The sequence below is a fragment of the Pinus tabuliformis genome, chromosome 1_1 (genome assembly GCF_031772625.1).
Source record: "Pinus tabuliformis cultivar Carrire ecotype Pingquan chromosome 1_1, CPIR1, whole genome shotgun sequence".
In the NCBI taxonomy this organism is placed as follows: Eukaryota; Viridiplantae; Streptophyta; class Pinopsida; order Pinales; family Pinaceae; genus Pinus; species Pinus tabuliformis.
In genome coordinates this window covers 790044249-790065156 of record NC_142297.1, presented here as the reverse complement: position 1 = coordinate 790065156, position 20908 = coordinate 790044249, and positions in this window count along the sequence as shown.

Here is a 20908-nt window from a genome sequence, read left to right as displayed (position 1 = left end):
AAAAATAACAGTACTACCATATCAAGGAAAAGACCTCATGGATGAATTCATGGGTAAAAACAAAGATAAAGAGATGGCCTAGATGATTAAATAAAAGTTCGGGCTAGTAAAGAAATCTCATGGATACAAGATAAAATCCATTGAGGATCAAGGTGTGTGCTTCGCCTAACATATATTAGCGGGGAAGATCATGACGAAGTGTAGGGCTAATGAAGTGCCTGTAGCAATAGTTTCATTAGAAGAACAATGCAGTGCTAGGGTCCAATTCATCTGGGCTTCTTATCTATGTAAGGAGTTTTTAATGAATCGCAGAGAAGCACAGGAAGAAGGCAAGACCTTCCACTATGTCTAGTTGTTAATTCTTATTGCACTTATTACATGGAAGGAGCCTGAAGATTCTCAATTTCCACCTGTTGAGGTGGATGGATGCAAAGCAACAAGGTATGCTTCACTATGGTTTACAAAGGATTCGACACGGGTAGTAGAGAAAAATATGTTCTTTGTAGTCATGGTGATGGATTTGCATATGGTGGTGAATCAATATCCTAGACTATCACTGAGCCTGTACAAACAATATTGTCATATAGAGGAGTTTAAGGCACAATTTCACAAGGCATATGTGAAAGCGATGGAGGACCCAACAGAGACATGGAATCCATTGCCATACTTGGTAACATCAGATGATCTCCTCACCATAGTGTTTGATTGGCCAGAGGAATGGATGACTCCACCTTATGGAGTGATTGTAGGAGAGGGAGAGGAAAAAGGTACCTCGTAGGGGTGTGGGTACAAGTATGAAGAATTTCGATGAGGAAATAGAAGAAACAGGTGGAGGGCAGGAACACAAAGAACACCACAACAATGCGAAGGTATTAAAAGAGTTGTCCTTTGTAATAAAAATGCAGCCAGGAAAGAAGCATAAGGAAGGTAAGAGTAAGGGCATAGTGCCACCTATCCTCACTCATGGGGACATTGATGAGATAACAGAGAAAATCTAGGATATTAACAAAAAGACCTGGGATAAGATTGATGATCATTGTAAAGTGATCTTGGCTAAAGTACAACAGGTCATCTTGGAGCTGAAGCCATGGCCACAAGAAGCGAAGCAACCAGAGAAGGAAACTTAGACATCGCAAAAGGAAAATAGACTTGAAACGAGCTTTGGAATGAGGATGTTACATGTGCCAGCTAAGGAACTAAATTTTGAAGCAACAACAAATAAAGAATGAACCAAGGCATGGCGCAGTGTCTAGATGAATTTCGTTGCGCTACCCCTCCAGGTGTTGCATGAATTTTATCAAGGAATCACCACATAGATGTAGGAATGAGAGCAAAATATGTCATTTTCAAAGAAAAAGTGGAGTCAGAGAAAGAAACAATGCAAAAGGAGTTGAAGAAATTGGCCAAGGAAAGGGAGGAAGCAAGGCAGCAATGAGAACAGTTGGAGAAGGCCATTGCAGATACTTGCAGCATAGTGTCAGATGTGAAGGTCTTTGAGGATGAAGCACCAGTAGAAAATGTCGTGAAGCTCGCCCTCATGATCAAAGAATCAAAGAATCCTATAGCCAAGCATAAATTTGATTATGAAGTGATGATATCAAAGCTACAAATAAGGTTGCAACCAAGCATTCCACTAGAGGTTCGGGAGCAGAGACAAAGAGACCTCAGTGCAACATTGAAAGGAATATCTGATATGGTGGCAAATTGTGGGAATTTGCTCAATGACATGATTTAGATTTAGACCTCACTACAGGAGGATCCAAATTCATTGAATATGGAGGAAGAACTGGGGGCCAAGTAGAAGTGATGCGATGATATATTGGCAGCTATGAAGACCTTACTAATCTTGCAGAGGCTTGCCAACGTTTTCGAAGGAAATAACCTCGAGACACAAATAGATGATCTACGGGGGAAAGCACAAATTTTACAGGATAAGACTCATCCATGGTAGGAGGAAGTGCTGGAACTTTTGCAAGAAGTAGATGAAGGACTAAAGGAATTAAAGAAAAGCGAAGCGAAGTTACTGCGGAAGATTGATGTCCCTACTACAAAAGCTTTGTTGAAGGAGACACAACAGGAATAAAATTTAAGGGAAAAACCACTCGAACATTACAATGTAGTATACAACAGGATCATAATGAAGATTAAGGGCATCAAAGCTAAGTGATTTGGGAAAAGTCATAGGTGAGTGTTGGGGACTTGTTGTGCATGGCCCAACTTAGTCCAAGTTTTAGATAAAATACCTCATGAAAGGAGTGAATGTGGGGAACTCGCAAAGATATGTTCATTGCTCGGACTTTTAGGGCTTTTAGGATGGGATAAAACCCTTATTTTGTAATGAGTATCAGGTAGTAGTCCTTGTTTTATGGATCCATGGTATGTGGACCATGATTTTTGGATAGATGAATTGTATAAAAGGATATTTCATACCTTAGTAGAAGGAAATAAAATAAATCGCAAGAAGTAATGAAATATCATAAGTGAATCTTTGTTTTCGTGTCTGTAGTGTGTAGTTTTGGGTAAGGCTCTACAGCTGAGTGCACAGAGACCTTGAAGATGTAGGAATTTACAGGGTAAGTTCCTCAGAAAGAACACCAAAAGGACACCGCTCACAACCAGATCACAGATCAATACACCAGTATTTTTGACGTGGTTAAAACCCTCAAAGAGGGAAACAGTCCACGGCCTGCGCCAACGTGGCTACTACAGGCAATTTATTAATCAAAGAATGAAAATTTACATAAGCTTCTCTCATGCACAGATTACCCGAACAATGACCCTCCATGCGCTTTAAATAGAACTCATGGACCAATCGGGTGTCAAGCCACGGATCAAGTGTCGGTAATACCGAGGAGAGAGTGAACCGTCGGATCACTACATATCGTGACCGTCGGATTGTAAGTTACAAAATGTACAACGGTAAAGAAACACACTTTACCTAACTCTATACCTAACTCTACACTAGACCAAGTTGAACTTAACTATATCCTATGTGTCGGAATATCCTAACATCCCCCCTTAAGAACAACTTGGGATAGGATTGAAGGATTTACAAATATGACACAATAGGAGAAGGAAGGAGGCACTAGAGCCTATCCCCCCTTAGTGACAGCTTCCTGAACTCCAAGCATATATCGAAGTTTAGTGAACTTCGCCTCTATGAGAGCCTTTGTGAAGATGTCTGCAACCTGATCATCTGTTGAACAATATTGTGTTGGAAATAATACTGAGGGGGGGGGGAATCAGTATTATCTAGCAATTTACCAAATCTTCCTTATTTGATCTTTTGAAATATTCTTGTATATCAGTACCATAAAACAATGAGCATGAATAAAGAAAATAGACAGTCACACCAAAGAACACAAGATGTAAGGTGGAAACCCAATGCGGGAGAAAAACCACCTGCTGCAATAATGTCTCTATCTTCTTTCAAGAAATTCTTTTTACAATGATTTTGTACTGGTGCAGTCCTTTACCAGCACGCAGGCTGCAACCTGCAAAGAGCTACAACTCTTTCTCGTTTTCCAGACTTCTCCTGGAAGGGAGCTACAACCCCCTACTTCTTTTCAAAAAGATCGACAAGTATACAACAGATACAGTCTACTACAGATATCAGATCAGTAATTACAGAAACAACCCAGAACACCTTATGAACAGAAATATACAGTTAACAGATCATCTTGAGACAGGGACGCATATTTTCTTTCTGTGGCCTGCGACTGGACGCAGTATACCTTATGTTGTTCTGCGTGCAGACGCACTGTTCCTTTTTCTTGTCTGCGACCGACGCACACATCAACACTATCTCGCCGCGTCTTTCGCTTCAGAGACGCACCCAATACCACAGTCGCGCCGCGTCCTTCGCTTCAGAGACGCACCTGATCCTTTACTGTACTGCGTCCCGGCGCACTTTCCCTTCACTGAATCTGCGTCCCTTTAGATATAGAAGATAAGAGGACTTCAGAAACAACCCAAACACTCAGATCCACAGATCTGATCATGCGCCATATAGATCGTAGTCCATTAGAAGATTTACCCTTAAAGATATGGACTAGATCACACCAAGAGATGATCAACCAAGATAATGCTTAATCCAAATGAACTCCTTGGCTTTATATAGGCAAGCTTCTCCCCAAAGCGTGGAACAATACCACGAGCCGACACCATAGAAACACGCAACCGTCGGCAAGATACCACACAAGAAGCCCCCACGAGCTTTTCTCTACCTTGAAATGTGTGCACTGGGCGGACGCACCTTCTGAACGGCTGGCCGGCGTCCCTGGACGCGGGTTCTGTATGGAATACCTGCGGGGACGCACTTGCTGAACAAAATTTCCTGCGTCCTTCTTGATTTACCACCTGAAAGCGTTTGCCATCAAGTACAACACCTGAATCATAATGCCAACAAACTCCCCCTTTGGACTTGATGGCAACCACATAATCTTCAGCTTCATCATTCTCCCCCTTTGACATCAAGAGCAAAGGGTATGCTCCCCCTATGCTCATGCTTCTCCAGAATTGTAACCAGAAATCCATCATGAAGGAGACAGAGACATATTGCAGCTATTTCCAAGATCTCCTTCTCCATAATGCCAACAATGCATTATGTGCTCCCCCTGAGCCTATACCATCAATAGGAAGATGGTCAACAGTGAGATGATGCATCAACAACCCCCAGCTTTTGCCTGAGGTATTCAAAAGTGTCCCTGGGCAACGGTTTGGTGAAAATATCAGCAACTTGTTCCTTAGAAGGAACATACTCCAACTTGACCTTCTGTTCAAGTACTTGTTCCCGGAGAAAATGGTACTTGATTGGTATGTGCTTGGTTTTTGAATGCATAACCGGATTCTTTGAGATGCTGATTGCACTTGTGTTGTCACATAAGATAGGAATAGGAGGTGTACAAGTGATTTGATAATCCTGCAAAGTCTGCATCATCCAAAGAAGTTGGGTGCAACAAGATGCAGCCGCAACATATTCCGCTTCAGCTGTAGACAAGGCAACTGAACTCTGTTTCTTGCTGAACCAAGATACCAGTCTAGAACCCATAAAGAATGCACCACCACTTGTGCTTTTCCTGTCATCCACGCTTCCGGCCCAATCTGCATCTGTATAAGCATGAAGAGTGAGATCTGTATCTCTAGGATACCATAGGCCATAATTTTGAGTCCCTTGAAGATATTTGAAGATTCTCTTTACTGCTTGAAGATGAGTCTCCTTTGGATTTGCCTGAAACCTTCCAACTATTCCAACTGCATGCATGATGTCTGGTCGGGTACCTGTCAGATATAGTAGACTTCCAATCATAGATCTGTAGGTTGGTTGATGAACTGCTGCAGATTCGTCATTTGCACTGAGACTACATCCTGTAACCATGGGTGTACATACTGGTTTTGCATCTTCCATGCCATATTTCTTCAAAATCTGCTTGAGATACTTGGTTTGAGATAAAAGGATTCCTCCTTTCTTTTGTTGGATTTGCAAACCAAGAAAGTATGTCAGTTCTCCTAGCAAGGACATCTCAAATTCTTTCTGCATGACTGAGGCAAAGCTTTGACTCATAGCTTCTTCATTACTGCCAAAAATAATGTCATCTACATACACAACAAGTATTAGTAATTTGTCATTTTCAACTTTTATATAAAGATTGCTATCTGCTGAACCTTTTGAAAAACCTTGTTGATGAAGATATTTGTCCAACCGGTAGTACCAAGCCCTTGGAGCTTGTTTGAGACCATAGAGAGCCTTTTTTAATCGGCATACAAGATTTGGATCGTTTCCAAGGATGAAACCATCTGGCTGTTCAATGTACACTTCTTCATCCAAGTCTCCGTTCAGAAAAGCTGATTTCACATCCATTTGAAATACTTTGAAGTTCTGACAACTTGAGAGAGCAAGAAACATTCGGATGGCCTCAAGTCTTGCAACAGGAGCAAAAGTTTCTTCAAAGTCTATTCCTTCTTGCTGTGCATACCCTTTACAAACAAGTCTGGCTTTGTTTCTAATTACTTCTCCATTTTCATTCAATTTATTTTTGAAAACCCATTTTGTTCCGATAACATTCTTATCCTTTGGTCTAGGAACCAGCTCCCAAGTATTGTTCTTTTCGATTTGCTCAAGTTCTTCATCCATTGCTTTCACCCAACATTCATCTTTGCATGCTTCTTTCACATTTTGTGGTTCAGTAGAGGAGAGTAATGCCAAATAACTTGAAGCTTCTGCAACTGTTCTTCTAGTTTGTATACCTGCTTCCTTTTGTCCCATGATCTGAGATTCTGGATGGTTCTTTTGAACATATCTGGATGGAGTCTTTTCTTCTATTCTTGTTCTTTCTTCTGCTTCTTCGTGAGGTCCGTCTTGAAATTGTTCTTGCGGTTCTTCTTCTTCATCATTCTGTCTTTGAGGGTAGCTTTCATCTTCTTCAATGTCTTCACGATGTATTTGCCTAGGAATGTATCCTTTCTCATCAACCACTACATCAATGCTTTCAACAATTCTGCCAAGTCTTTTATTGTAGCATTTGTATGCTTTGCTATGTGGAGAGTAGCCAAGAAGAATTCCTTCATCTGCTCTAGGATCAAGTTTGCCAAGCTGCTCCTCAGTATTTTTGATATAGCATTTGCTCCCAAAGATTTTGAAGTGCTTTACTGAAGGAGTTTTACCACTCCAGAGCTCATGAGGAGTTTGAGTGCTGTTCACTCGGACATTTGTCTTGTTGAGAATAATAACTGCCGCATGTGCAGCTTCACCCCAGAAGGTTGCAGGAGTTCCTGATTCATCAAGCATAGCACGAGCCATTTGCTGGACTGTTCTGTTCATTCTTTCCACTACTCCATTTTGCTGAGGAGTTCTAGCTGTAGAAAATTCTCTCCTTATTCCATGTTCATCACAGAAATCGAAAAATTCATTTGAAGTAAATTCTCCACCTCTGTCGGATCTGAGGCACTTAATTTTGTGACCTGATTCATTTTCAGCCAAGGCTTTGAAGGATTTGAATTTTTCGAAAGCTTCATCTTTGTGCTTCATAAGTCCCAACCAAACAAACCTGGAGAAATCGTCAATAAATAATATCAAGTATTCCTCTCCTCTAGGTGTTCTTTTTCTGAATGGTCCACATACATCTGTATGTACTAGCTCCAGAGGCATACTGGCTGATCCTTCTTTCTCTGGAAAGTTAGTTCTAGTCTGTTTTCCAAACTGACATGATCTGCACATGGTGTTGTCAGGAATTTTGATATCTGGAAGATCGCGAACTGCCTGATATTTGCAAGCTTTCCTTATTTGTGAGAAACTTAGATGTCCCAATCTTCGATGCCATAACCAGTGCTCTTCATCCTTGCTTAAATAGCATTGTTGTTGTTCTTCATCAAAAATGTATAGATTATTTGAAGTTCTTTTTCCTTTGAGAACTGTTTTACCTGTATCAAGATCACGAACAAGACATCCATTTGATCTGAATATAACCTCGGTTCTTTGATCACACATCTGGCTTACACTTAGAAGATTATGTTTTAGTCCATCAACAAACAAAACATTTCCAGCCTTAACATCTTCTTTTAAAGGAGCAATACCTTTTCCTTTTATAGTTGCAGGAGTATCATTTCCAAAAGAGACTTTCTTTCCCTTTTCTAAATTAGAATAAGATTCAAGTTTTTCTTTATCACCTGTCATGTGCTTTGAACATCCACTGTCAATGTACCATAGATTTTCTTGTCCTTCTGCATAGAATGCTATCCCACATCTTTCTGTTTGAGGTTCCTTTATTTTCCATGTTTTGGTGCCTGAGGTTTGTTCCCTTTTTTGTTCTTGTACCTTTCTTTCCGGAAACCTGCTTCTGCATTCAACATCTTCATGTCCAAAATTATTGCAAATAGAGCATTCAACTTCATTTTCAAGAGCTGAAAAATTGTTATAGGTCCTTTTTGTATTCTCTGTCATGCTTCTTTGTTTTTGAGCTTCCCTAGTCATGATTGTTTTATACGCAACACATTGGGCTGCTTTGTGACCAAAGTTATGGCAAGAAAAGCATTGTCCATTGAAGAAGTTTCTGCGATTATTGAATCTACCAGCCGACTGATTGTAATTTCTATTTTCATCTATTCTTGAACCAAATTGAGAAGGTTTTACCTGTGGCTGGTTGTGACTTTTGTTCACCCTTAAGCTGGATTGCCCCTGATATTTTGAAGTTTGTCCCTGCTTTACCTGATGATCTTCCTTGTGTTCTTGCTCATTTCTTCTTGCGGCATCAAGATAACTTTTTGAAGTGGAAGCTTGAGAAGTTTCTCCATTGTAGCCCAGACCTGTCTTATTTAGAGGAGATCGCTGCACACTGATAATCTCATTCAACGTTTCAGATCCTTTGACAAACTTGAGATTAATAGTTTTTGTTTTCTCAATTTCTTTTCTAAGACCAACAATTTCACCTTCTAATTTTTCAAGATGTTTTTCCTTTTCATCAATCTGAAATTGTAGAGTATCAATAATCATGTTCTTTTCTTCTATACATCTCTTGAGTCTAGTAATTTCATCATAAAGGTTATCCACATCTATAGCATCCTCATAATTATCATCTTCAAATGCCATTAACAATCTATATTTGTTACCTTGTTCATCTTCATCACTGTTTGATAAGCCATCGCTATCTTCATGGGTGTAGTAGCTTTTCTTATTTGTACCCTGTTTCTTGTTCCATCTAACTGGTTCCTTTCCTTTATCCTTATAAGAGCATTTTGCAGCATAATGACCTACTCTTCCACAAGCAAAACATTTGAAAGGTAGCTTACCTCTGAACCTTCCAGAACCCCTTTGAAGATTTCTGACAAAGTTTGATTCTTCTTCCTCTTCTTCTGGAACATGACATGCTTCATAGTGATCTTCTTTGCCTGATGCTTTAAAAGCAGCTTCCCTTCTATCTGATGGACCTCCCTTTCTCATTTCATAAGCAGTTAGAATTCCATGCAGCTGAGACATAGTGAGAACACGGAGATTTTCCTTTTCTTCTACTGCAGATACTTTAGATTCAAACTTGGGAGATAAAGATCTTAGAATCTTTTGAACTACTATAGTCTCTTTTATTTCTTCACCCAAATTTTTCATACAATTAACAATCTCATCTACTCGAAGAAAATAATTAGCCACACTTTCATCATTATACATCTTGAGAGTCTCATATTGAATCCTGAGAGTTTGAAGTTTAGCTTCTTTTACCTGTTCATCTCCTTCATAGCTAGTGATCATTTTGTCCCATATCTCTTTTGCTGATTTGAAGTGCATGACCTTCATGAACTCTGTTTGAGATATACTTCCTAATAGAGTACTGACTGCTTTTGCATTTGTTTCATACTGCTTTTTCTCAGCTGGATCTGTAGGAGTAACTGAAGGAAAGGCATAGCCTGATTCTACAATGTTCCAAACTTCTGTACCAAGAGATTGAAGATATGCAGTAACTCTTACCTTCCAATAATTGAAGTTTGTTCCATCGAAGACGGGTGGCCTGATTGATGCTTCTCTCTCGTAGTTGCTCATGATGAACGATCTACCTTCAAGCGATCAAGCTGTTCTGAAGGACCTTGCTCTGATACCAATTGTTGGAAATAATACTGAGGGGGGGGGGAATCAGTATTATCTAGCAATTTACCAAATCTTCCTTATTTGATCTTTTGAAATATTCTTGTATATCAGTACCATAAAACAATGAGCATGAATAAAGAAAATAGACAGTCACACCAAAGAACACAAGATGTAAGGTGGAAACCCAATGCGGGAGAAAAACCACCTGCTGCAATAATGTCTCTATCTTCTTTCAAGAAATTCTTTTTACAATGATTTTGTACTGGTGCAGTCCTTTACCAGCACGCAGGCTGCAACCTGCAAAGAGCTACAACTCTTTCTCGTTTTCCAGACTTCTCCTGGAAGGGAGCTACAACCCCCTACTTCTTTTCAAAAAGATCGACAAGTATACAACAGATACAGTCTACTACAGATATCAGATCAGTAATTACAGAAACAACCCAGAACACCTTATGAACAGAAATATACAGTTAACAGATCATCTTGAGACAGGGACGCATATTTTCTTTCTGTGGCCTGCGACTGGACGCAGTATACCTTATGTTGTTCTGCGTGCAGACGCACTGTTCCTTTTTCTTGTCTGCGACCGACGCACACATCAACACTATCGCGCCGCGTCTTTCGCTTCAGAGACGCACCCAATACCACAGTCGCGCCGCGTCCTTCGCTTCAGAGACGCACCTGATCCTTTACTGTACTGCGTCCCGGCGCACTTTCCCTTCACTGAATCTGCGTCCCTTTAGATATAGAAGATAAGAGGACTTCAGAAACAACCCAAACACTCAGATCCACAGATCTGATCATGCGCCATATAGATCGTAGTCCATTAGAAGATTTACCCTTAAAGATATGGACTAGATCACACCAAGAGATGATCAACCAAGATAATGCTTAATCCAAATGAACTCCTTGGCTTTATATAGGCAAGCTTCTCCCCAAAGCGTGGAACAATACCACGAGCCGACACCATAGAAACACGCAACCGTCGGCAAGATACCACACAAGAAGCCCCCCACGAGCTTTTCTCTACCTTGAAATGTGTGCACTGGGCGGACGCACCTTCTGAACGGCTGGCCGGCGTCCCTGGACGCGGGTTCTGTATGGAATACCTGCGGGGACGCACTTGCTGAACAAAATTTCCTGCGTCCTTCTTGATTTACCACCTGAAAGCGTTTGCCATCAAGTACAACACCTGAATCATAATGCCAACATATTGCACTTCAATAACATGGTCATGAATGAGCTTTCTGATGAAGTGCATGTGTAGTTCAATGTGTTTGCTGCGCTGATGCTGGACTGGATCTTTGCATAGCTGAATGGCACTTTGATTATCACACCAAAGTGTGGTTGGATGCTGCTGCTCAAAGCCAAACTCTGATAGGATCTGACGAAGCCACAAGGCTTCCTTACTAGCTTCCACGACACCACGATAATTTGCTTCTGCTGACGAAAGAGAAATGGCAGCCTGTTTCTTACAAGCCCATGTAATAGGTCCTGAACCAAGAGTGAAGACATAACGGCAGTAGACTTCCGATCATCAGGGTCACCAGCCCAATCAGAATCAGTGAAACCAACTAATAGAGGAGCTGCTTTGGCACTGTAATGAATCCCAAACTGTACTGTACCTCGAACATAACAAAGTATTCTTTTAGCTGCTTTCCAATGACTTTCACGGGGGTTTTGCATAAAACGAGCAACAAGGCCAACAACAAAGGAAAGGTCAGGACGAGTATGGGTTAAATACAAGAGTTTTCCTACAAGTTGACGGTATAAGGTAGCATCAACTTCAGGAGAAGTACAAGAGACTGAAAGTTTGACTCCAGACTGAAAGGGAGAAGGGGTTGGCTTACAGTCTTCCATGTGAAAATGACGAAGAATATCACAAGCATACTTGGACTGGGAAAGGAAAATACCCTCCTTGGATTGCAAGACTTGAAGACCGAGAAGATAGTGTAAGTGTCCTAAGTCTGTCATTTCAAATTTCTTTTTAAGGCTGGACTTCACATGGTTTATAAGGTTGGGATCACTACCAGTGAGAATAAGATCATCAACATAAAGAACAAGGATGATAAGAGAGTTGCCCACTTTCTTAGTGTAGACAGTATTGTCAGAATAACACCTAGAAAAGCCAGATTCTAAAAGAAAGCTATCCATTTTGGCATACCAAGCCCGAGGAGCTTGCTTGAGACCATAAAGGGATTTCTTAAGTCGACAAACAAGGCTGGAGTCTGTTTGTATGAAGCCAATGGGTTGTTCCATATAGATTTCTTCCTGCAAGTCCCCATGCAAGAAGGCAGATTTAACATCCATCTGATGGACTTCCCATTTTAAAGAGGCAGCAAGGGAAAGAACAAGGCGGATAGAGTTCATTTTGGCAACAGGGGAGAAGGTTTCAGTGTAGTCAATGCCTTCAACCTGTGAAAAGCCCTTAGCAACAAGACGAGCTTTATGTTTATCAACTTTTCCATCTGGTTCATACTTGGTTCTGTAAACCCATTTACATCTAACAAGTTTGCGTCCCTTTGGTAGAGGAACAAGATCCCATGTATCATTTGCCAACAATGAATGATATTCTTCATTCATAGCTGCTTCCCAATGTGGATGGCCTGAAGCTTCTGCAAAAGTGTCAGGATCATGATTTACTGGAGCTTGAGCCAGTAAAGAAGAGGCTCTTTCAAACTGAGAACGTGTACGTCGCTGATCTGTAGGATCACCGGCAAGATCACCTGCTGCATCCCGAGTAGCACGGACCCATCTTGGAAGTTGAGGATCCTGAGAAGGTGGGGGAGGATTATCATCCTCACTTTCATCATCTGAAGAAGAAAGTGTTAAATACTTCGCTCTTGAGTTTTAAGAAGTATACCCAAGTGCGTATGGAGAAATCAACAATGAAAGTTAAGAAATACTTGCAGCCAGAGAATGAAGCAACAGGAAGTGGACCACATAAATCACTGTGCACAAGCTGTAAAGGGGTTGAGGCGTGCCAAGAGGCACGTTTGTCAAAACTGTCCCGATGATGTTTTCCGAGTACACATCCGGAACAAACACCATCTCTGCAAGATACCATAGGAAGACCTGTCACCATATTTTCTTTACATAGATGCTGAAGGGAGCGATAGTTTAAGTGACCAAATCGCTCATGCCAAAGTTTGATCACTTCATCATTATGAGCAACAAATACTGAGGTAGGATTTGATGACCCAAAGTTGTGAAACTTATACAACCTTGTGGAATCATCATCAAGACCAGTAGCTAGAATCTATTTAGGATCTTTTAGATCCTTGATTACAACATCATGAGGTGAAAATTCAACAATTTTACCTTCACCTGAATGAGTTATCTGATATACAGATAGAAGGTTGCAGGATAAGGTTGGAACACATAATACATCATTAAACTGACCATTGTCTAGATGAACAGTTCCAGTCCCTACAACATTAAGAGATCTATCATCACCAACATATATATTTTTGGTGTTACAATCATTTAAAGAAGAAAACATGGCTTGGTTTTTGGCCATGTGATAAGAGGCTCCAGAATCAATGAGCCACTCATGAGAATGAGAAGAAGAAGATACATTTAATGCATAACCAGACTGAGATGATTGACAACGACATGCAGAAAGAGCCATTCCTGAAGATGAAGTTGAAGTTGAAGAATGCTCCACATGGATGTTATGTTTCTTCATTGCGGCTTCCAAGGCTTCCATCTTCTTAAAGCATTTAGATTCTAAGTGGCCATCTCGATTACAAAAGTTACAATGTCTATCAGTCTTCTTCCATTTGTTTTTATTGGTCCTATCATTTTGCTGAAATGATCTTTCATTTTGAGGCTGAGTTGGTTTAGGACCATTCTTTTGAGGATATGACTTCTTAGGATTCTTTGAATTTGGTTGCTGCTGGGCGGCTAACGCTTTCGTGGAAGATTTTCCAAGATTAAGAAGACCAAGGTGCAAGAGTTTTTCTTGTTCTCTTATTAAAGAATCACAAAAAGAGTCAAAGGAAGGGGCCTTGTAATCTTTTCCTTGACAAATGAAAGCTTCCCTGGTAGAATGGAAGGTGGAAACAAATACAGAGTAGGCTGGTCCCAACTTAGTAAGGATGGAATAAATAAGGTTACTATCTTCTTTCTTAACCTTAACACCTTCCAAAAGATATCTAAGGGTCTTGAATTTGGACAAGAAATCTTCAATGCAAGAAAAATTATTAGGATCCAATGTAAGAAACTCATTTTCAAGTTGATGGGCTCTAATTTCATTTTTAATCCCAAAAACTTTAGTGAGTTTTTCCAATGCTTCATGAGGAGTCTCAAGTTCTGCAATATGGAATCTAAGATCAGGAGAAATAGACATCCCTATCAAACCACGTGCTTGATCTTGTCTATTTTCCCATTTTGCAGCCTTGTCTTCATCTTTTGGTTTCTTCTCTTGGTCTGTGGCTATTCTGTACAGACCTTTACTTCTAAGTAAATCTTCCATGTAGGCTATCCATTGGAAGTAGTTAGTGTTGTCAAGAATGACTTGGCATGGACTTTCCATTTTTTTTTTTTAAAACTGAAGCTGAAGATGCTGAAAGTAAGTGTTCCAATGGATAGATCTCGAAAAATTAGGCTGTTTTAAAAAAAAACGGCTCTGAAAAAGGCTTCCGGATGAAGAAGTTATGGCTTTTTGAAAAAAATTGTTGAAGTTGCCGACAAAGTGCGCGAATGTGCGGGAATGAAAAAATCCGCCCCCACAAAATGGAGACTTGAAGAGAGAGAGAGAGAGAGAGAGAGAGAGAGAGAGAGAGAGAGAGAGCGGGGGGGGGGGGGGGGGGGGGGGCTTGGTTTGCCTTGCCTTGAGAAAGCTCTTTTTCCCTACAAAACACAAAACACAAAACCCAACACGAATATGCAAAGAAAAACGAACCTTGCGGCTCGAAGTTAGCTTTAGCCAAAAACTAGATATTTTAAAAAAAATCTCAAAGTTAGCTTTAGCCGAAAAACTAAATATTTTTCTCAATGTTTCTGATTTTCCGAGATCACACTAAGGTGCAGGGAAAAGAGCATACGCATGAGAAAAATCCTTCCTTTCTGTTTCTGATTTGCCCAGATCGCACAGAGTCGCAGGGCAAAGAGCATACGCAGAGATGAAAGGTATAGATCCGGTTAAAAAAAAAGGGCTAAATAAACCGAAACCGAAATAAGCAGAGAGAAAGTAACAGTAAACTGCAAAAACACTGTATACCTCCCGATCTGAAAAATGACGCAGCTAGGGCTACCGGAAACCTTTTCGCATGAAACGAAAGGGGTTCTTCACTGGAACAGATGCTCTGAACGCACCAGAGCAGTCCTCTCGGCCCGAAAGCAGTCAGAAACAGCAGATCTAGGAAACGACAGCCGCATGCAGTTCTACCGGCTTCAGATTTGGATCACCAACGGACGCGGCCCTCAAATAGCTCTGATACCATGTAGGAATTTACAGGGTAAGTTCCTCATAAAGAACACCAAAAGGACACCACCCACAACCAGATCACAGATCAATACACCAGTATTTTTGACATGGTTAAAACCCTCAAATAGGGAAACAGTCCACGGCCTGCACCAACGTGGCTACTACAGGCAATTTATTAATCAAAGAATGAAAATTTACATAAGCTTCTCTCATGCACAGATTACCCGAACAATGAACTTCCATGCGCTTTAAATAGAACTCATGGACCAATCGGGTGTCAAGCCACGGATCAAGTGTCGGTAATACCGAGGAGAGAGTGAACCGTCGGATCACTACATATCGTGACCGTCGGATTGTAAGTTACAAAATGTACAACGGTAAAGAAACACACTTTACCTAACTCTATACCTAACTCTACACTAGACCAAGTTGAACTTAACTATATCCTATGTGTCGGAATATCCTAACAGAAGAGTCCAAAACTAAGTGGACAAACCACCTGCAGCAAGGTGCATGGGTCGGAGAAGTGAATGTAATTGAAGATCTATTTAATAAAGAAGACATTTTGGTGAAGTATTGTATCTCCGTGTATGTTAATTATCTACTCTTGTGTATTTGATTATGTATGCTTTTCACTGGGTTATGTGAAGACTTGTAAGATATACTATTATGTGTTAGAATTAATGTGTTTAAGCAAACTACTCATCTATGTGAAGTTATTATGCATTCAAAGTTATATGATTGATATACAGTACAAATAATACATGGTGCCACTTCACAGATATCCCTTCTTTTATAGAAAACTGGTTTTGTAACCTCTGATAACTGCTTCGAGTGAGACTGTGACCTTCTTTCTAATCATTGCCAAAAGGGCCAGTAGTTGATGGCTTTGTTGGTGAAACACACTCTAAACGTGCAAGCCCCACAAACCAACATTAACTCTAAAATTTGATGATGTAATATAATATTATTTTATTATTTCCAGTATTATTTTATATTTTCCTTAGGAGGCCCATTTTAGACCTCAAAATTCTCCTAATTCCTAGCATACTTATAAAAATATCCATTACTAACTTGATCCATCTCTCCTTGAATATAATGTAACTACATTCCCTTGTAGCCTACATAAATGCATGTAGTATAGTTAGCCCCTCCTATTTGACACTATACAACATAGAGTTTTTTATTCCCAATTTTCCATCACTTCTTAACCCAATAAACTAGACAATTTCCCTATGACTTCAACATCACAATATTTTATAAATGTAGCTTTATTAGTCTCTCTTCACCTAGCATCCCTCACACTATGTAAACCACATATTTTTGCAACTTCATCTTCACTAATTGAATTAATATCTGTTATCTTTTATAAACAACATATTTAATTCAATTCAACATTATTATTCCTTTCAACACTTCATATCACATGCTCTATTGACTCAACTCTTTACATTCTTCTCATTATTCTTAATTATCTTCCATATCATTATGTTCAAGTTATTTCATATTGCCATTGAATCTTCATATGGGTTCATCACCATCATGTTGTCTTCTTATCTTCTTCTTATGTTAAAATTTCTTCTCTTATTTCAGTATTGTGTTTAAATTTGATACTAAATGTTGTAAAGGAGAGGCTACATCATTCAGAGTGCACAAAAAATTCAATTCCCAGGAATTCCACATGTGAAAACTTTCTCTATTGACCTCAATAATACAAATGTACACATCTTCTTATCTTCTAGTATATAATTTATGAACAATGATACATAAACTTGTGATTTTATGAACTTGCATTTTCTATAATAGCATGATAAGATCCTCGCAGAAGAAAATTATTCTTAATACAAAAATTATCATATTCATATCCATTCCCATATCCAAATACATCTTAAATAATACAAAGACATCATTTGCATCTGTTAATTTTTGTAACTACGGTCAAACTCCATCTTATATAGCTCAAATTACCGAGATAATGATTTCATTGGATTCCTGTTTTTGAGAGGACCACAATTGACCTAAATATCACCCAATTTGGTCAAGCAGAAGTTAATTTATGAATTATTTTATTCATACATGAATTATGAAATGGGTCCACCCTAACCGCATGAGTAACTACTTTGGTCAGTGTTTACCCCAAGTGAACCCTTAGGAAATCCTATAAATAGAAGAGACCTCAATATCATTGGGACACATCTTCTCTTCTCTCTTGTTTTGGTTCACACATGTTTGATGGAAGAAGTTTTCTCAAGGGTCTAAAATCACAGGCGAAAGGTTCGCTCTAGGTCAGGGTCTTCTGGATTTTAGTCGCTGGCATAGAACATGGCATTCTGGTCCCTGGTCGCAAGAACATGAGCCTATGAGAGTGACTATAGACCCTTGGACGCCGGCACAAAGGCTTATGGGAGCGACTATGGATTTGGAGATAGATATGGAGGTATCGGTCCCTAGTCGCTCGCATAGAGTGGTCCTGAGAGAGAGGACGACATATTGGTCACTCGCACAACAACAATAAGGGAGTGACTCTAGGTTTTAAGTGTATTACAAAATAGTCACATGCATAAATAGTTCTTAAGAGCAACCGTGCAATCATAGTCACCTGCATATAGTGGATAAGAGAGTGACCATGGAGTTTCGGTCGCACACAAACAATTTTGATGAGAGCGACCAATGTTTAGATCTAACGTTTGATATCTTGGTTTAAGTTGAATTCAATGATCTGGTAGATTTGAGTTTCTCTCTACTATTATATAGATTTGTAGATCTATAGATATGATTTGTTAGTTTCCACATCAAACATGTGTATTTGGGTCATTGACAGTGACAACAGTATACAACAGTTAGCATCAGTTTGTGGCAACACATTACAATCATCAGTATGAGGGTTTTGATTCCTAGCATGATTAGATCTGTTTCATGGATATCATTATTGTTTTGCTGCATAGATAAAATTATGGATCATTGTACTCTCTTTTGCTGCATCATTTGATGACGATCTAAGAAGAAGAAGATTTGCAAGAGTTTTTCCCTAGTCTTAAACCAATCTTGATGTCTCTATATGTGTGAATGCTAACTACTACAAAGACGATAAGTATAAGAATAGAATTTTTACTTTAATTTTCTTATTATTCAAATTGGAATCAGCCACTTATTATAATTAAATCATAATTCTTAGAAAACAAAAATTTATAATCAAAATTCTCATTTTATATATAAAATTATGATTCCAAAAAAAATTTTAAAAAATTGAATTTATTCATTTATATAAAATATTTATTTCAAATATATATATTAAAAATTTAAAACATTATATATATACATAAACTTTATATCATTTTATACTTTAATTTGCTTATCCTATAATAATAATATTTTTTATTATAAATATATAGTAATGCATTTAAAGAAATATAATTAATTTTATATATGAAAATGTAAGTAAAGATAATTGGAGAAAACCAATACATCACAAGCTCCATTTTGATAAAAAATAAAAATAAAAGGAAGGATGAGAAATAAAATCATCAAAAGTAATTCATATTAGATTTACATATATTTACCAAGAGAACATAAATTTTTAAGTAGAAATATCAATGTTTTAATTATTTAATCTAATTAAAAATATTGAATTTATTTTAATTAATATTTAAATTTATAATTAATAAATATTTATTTTATTTTATTTTAATGAATCCAAAATATATTTCTTTGAGATCTTAAAAACATATATATATTTTATATGAAATATAAAAATATTATTTATATATATATATATATCTATCTATCTATATATATATATATATATATTTTTTTTTTGATATTTAAAATAATTATATTTATAATTAAAATGTTTAAAGATAATAAATTTATTATATAAATGAAAATATTTAAATTATTAAACATAAATTTTTTATAAAAATGAAGATTTTCTCTACAATAAAAATTGTGAGATTTAGTGTTTTATAATACTAATAAAGCTTATCAAATAATTATTTATCTTCCCACGGTGTTTTAGATTGATGGTGAATGGGTGCATTGTTAAGGCATTCCTTGCGATAGGTCACTGTTTCAAATCCCCGTGGGTGCTTACCTACCAAAAAAACTATTCATCATATGTTTAAAGAAATATGTATACAAATGAATTTATCCCTTGGCATCCATGGAAGATTGGGAAGAGAATATAAGGAAGACTAAGAGGAACAAGCTTATGTATCACATGTTTAAAGAAACATGTATACAAATGTATTTATCCCTTGGCATCCATGGAAGATTGGGAAGAGAATATAATGAAGACCAGTAAAAGAGTATTAAGAGGAACAAGCCTAGAGGGTAAGGAATTTGGAGCCCTTTCATTACAAAAGGTATTTTACACCATTGTGAATAGTTTTTTCTTATAATAAGATCTCTTTTCTTCTCTCACTAGCATTTTACTTGTTTATATTTGATATTATTAATATCTATTTATCTCACTTGAATCTTCAAGTAAATCAGAAGAGATTTAACCTTGTTTAGAGAAGTCTGATTATTTTTTTCCATAATGGAATAAGGAAATTATATTTTCCTATCTCATATGCTTGTTACTTGGGGTTATCATCCCCATCTTTATGTTTTTCTAACATAAAAATTGATTAAAAGACTTTAGATTCAACATGAGTGAATTATAGGTTCTTATTTTCCCTTCACTTTTGAAAGACTAAGTTATGTTTCTTGTTGGTTTTTACAAACAAGAATAAAGCTCCTTTATTTTTTTATTATATGTATTAATATATCAATTTAATGATGGAAAGTGAGTAGTAATTACCATATAAAATTCTCCATAAATTATTATTATGACATAAATTTTATTACTTTTTTTTTTCTTTTTTGAACTTTCTTTTCACCCAAAACTCCCTCCATGGAGAAGATATGTTTTTTTTATTTAAGATTCTAATTATATTTATTTCTAGGTTGCTTTCTTCTTCCATTGATTTTATCGTATTACTTCAAATAATTGGTAGCATCTTCATCTCAACATATTTTCATGTTTCACTATTGCATATTTATTTGTAACAATATAACAACACACGTATTATCAAAATCTAGTATTTCCATATGCAAATCATTTTTTGTTGCCATTGATCATTTTCTACTATTGTCATATTTGTATCTCTTTATCCATCATTGTGTCATCATAATTCTAAGTACTCCCTGACGTACTTATAAAAGTATCAATTACTAACTTGATCCATGTCTCCTTGAATATAATGTAACTACATTCCCTTGTAGACTACATAAATGCACGTAGTATAGTTAGCCTATCCTACTTGACACTACACGACATAGATTTTTTTACTCCCAATGTTCCATCACTCCTTAACTTAATAAACTAGACAATTTCCCTCTGGCTTCAAGATCACAATATTTTAGAGATGTAGCTTTATTAGTCACTCTTTAACTAGCATCCCTCACACTATGTACACCACATGTTTTTGCAACTTCATCTTCACTAGTTGACTTATTATATGTTATCTTCTATGAACAAAATATTTAATTCAATTCAACATTATTATTCCTTTCAAAACTTCATATCGCATGCTCTATTGACTCAACTCTTTACAATCTTCTCATGCTTCTTGATTTTATTCCATCTCATTATGTTAAATCATATTTCCATTGAATCTTCATATGGATTCATCACCATAATGTTGTCTTCTTATCTTCTTCTTATGTTAAAATTTCTTCTCTTATTTCAATTAGTTTTGATACTAAATGTTGTAAAGGAGAGGCTACATCATTCAAAGTTAAAAAAAAACTCAATTCCAAGGAATTCCACATGTGACAACTTGCTCTAATGACTTCGATAATACAAATGTATACATATTCTTGGCCTGTTACTACATAATTTATGAACAATGATACATAAACTT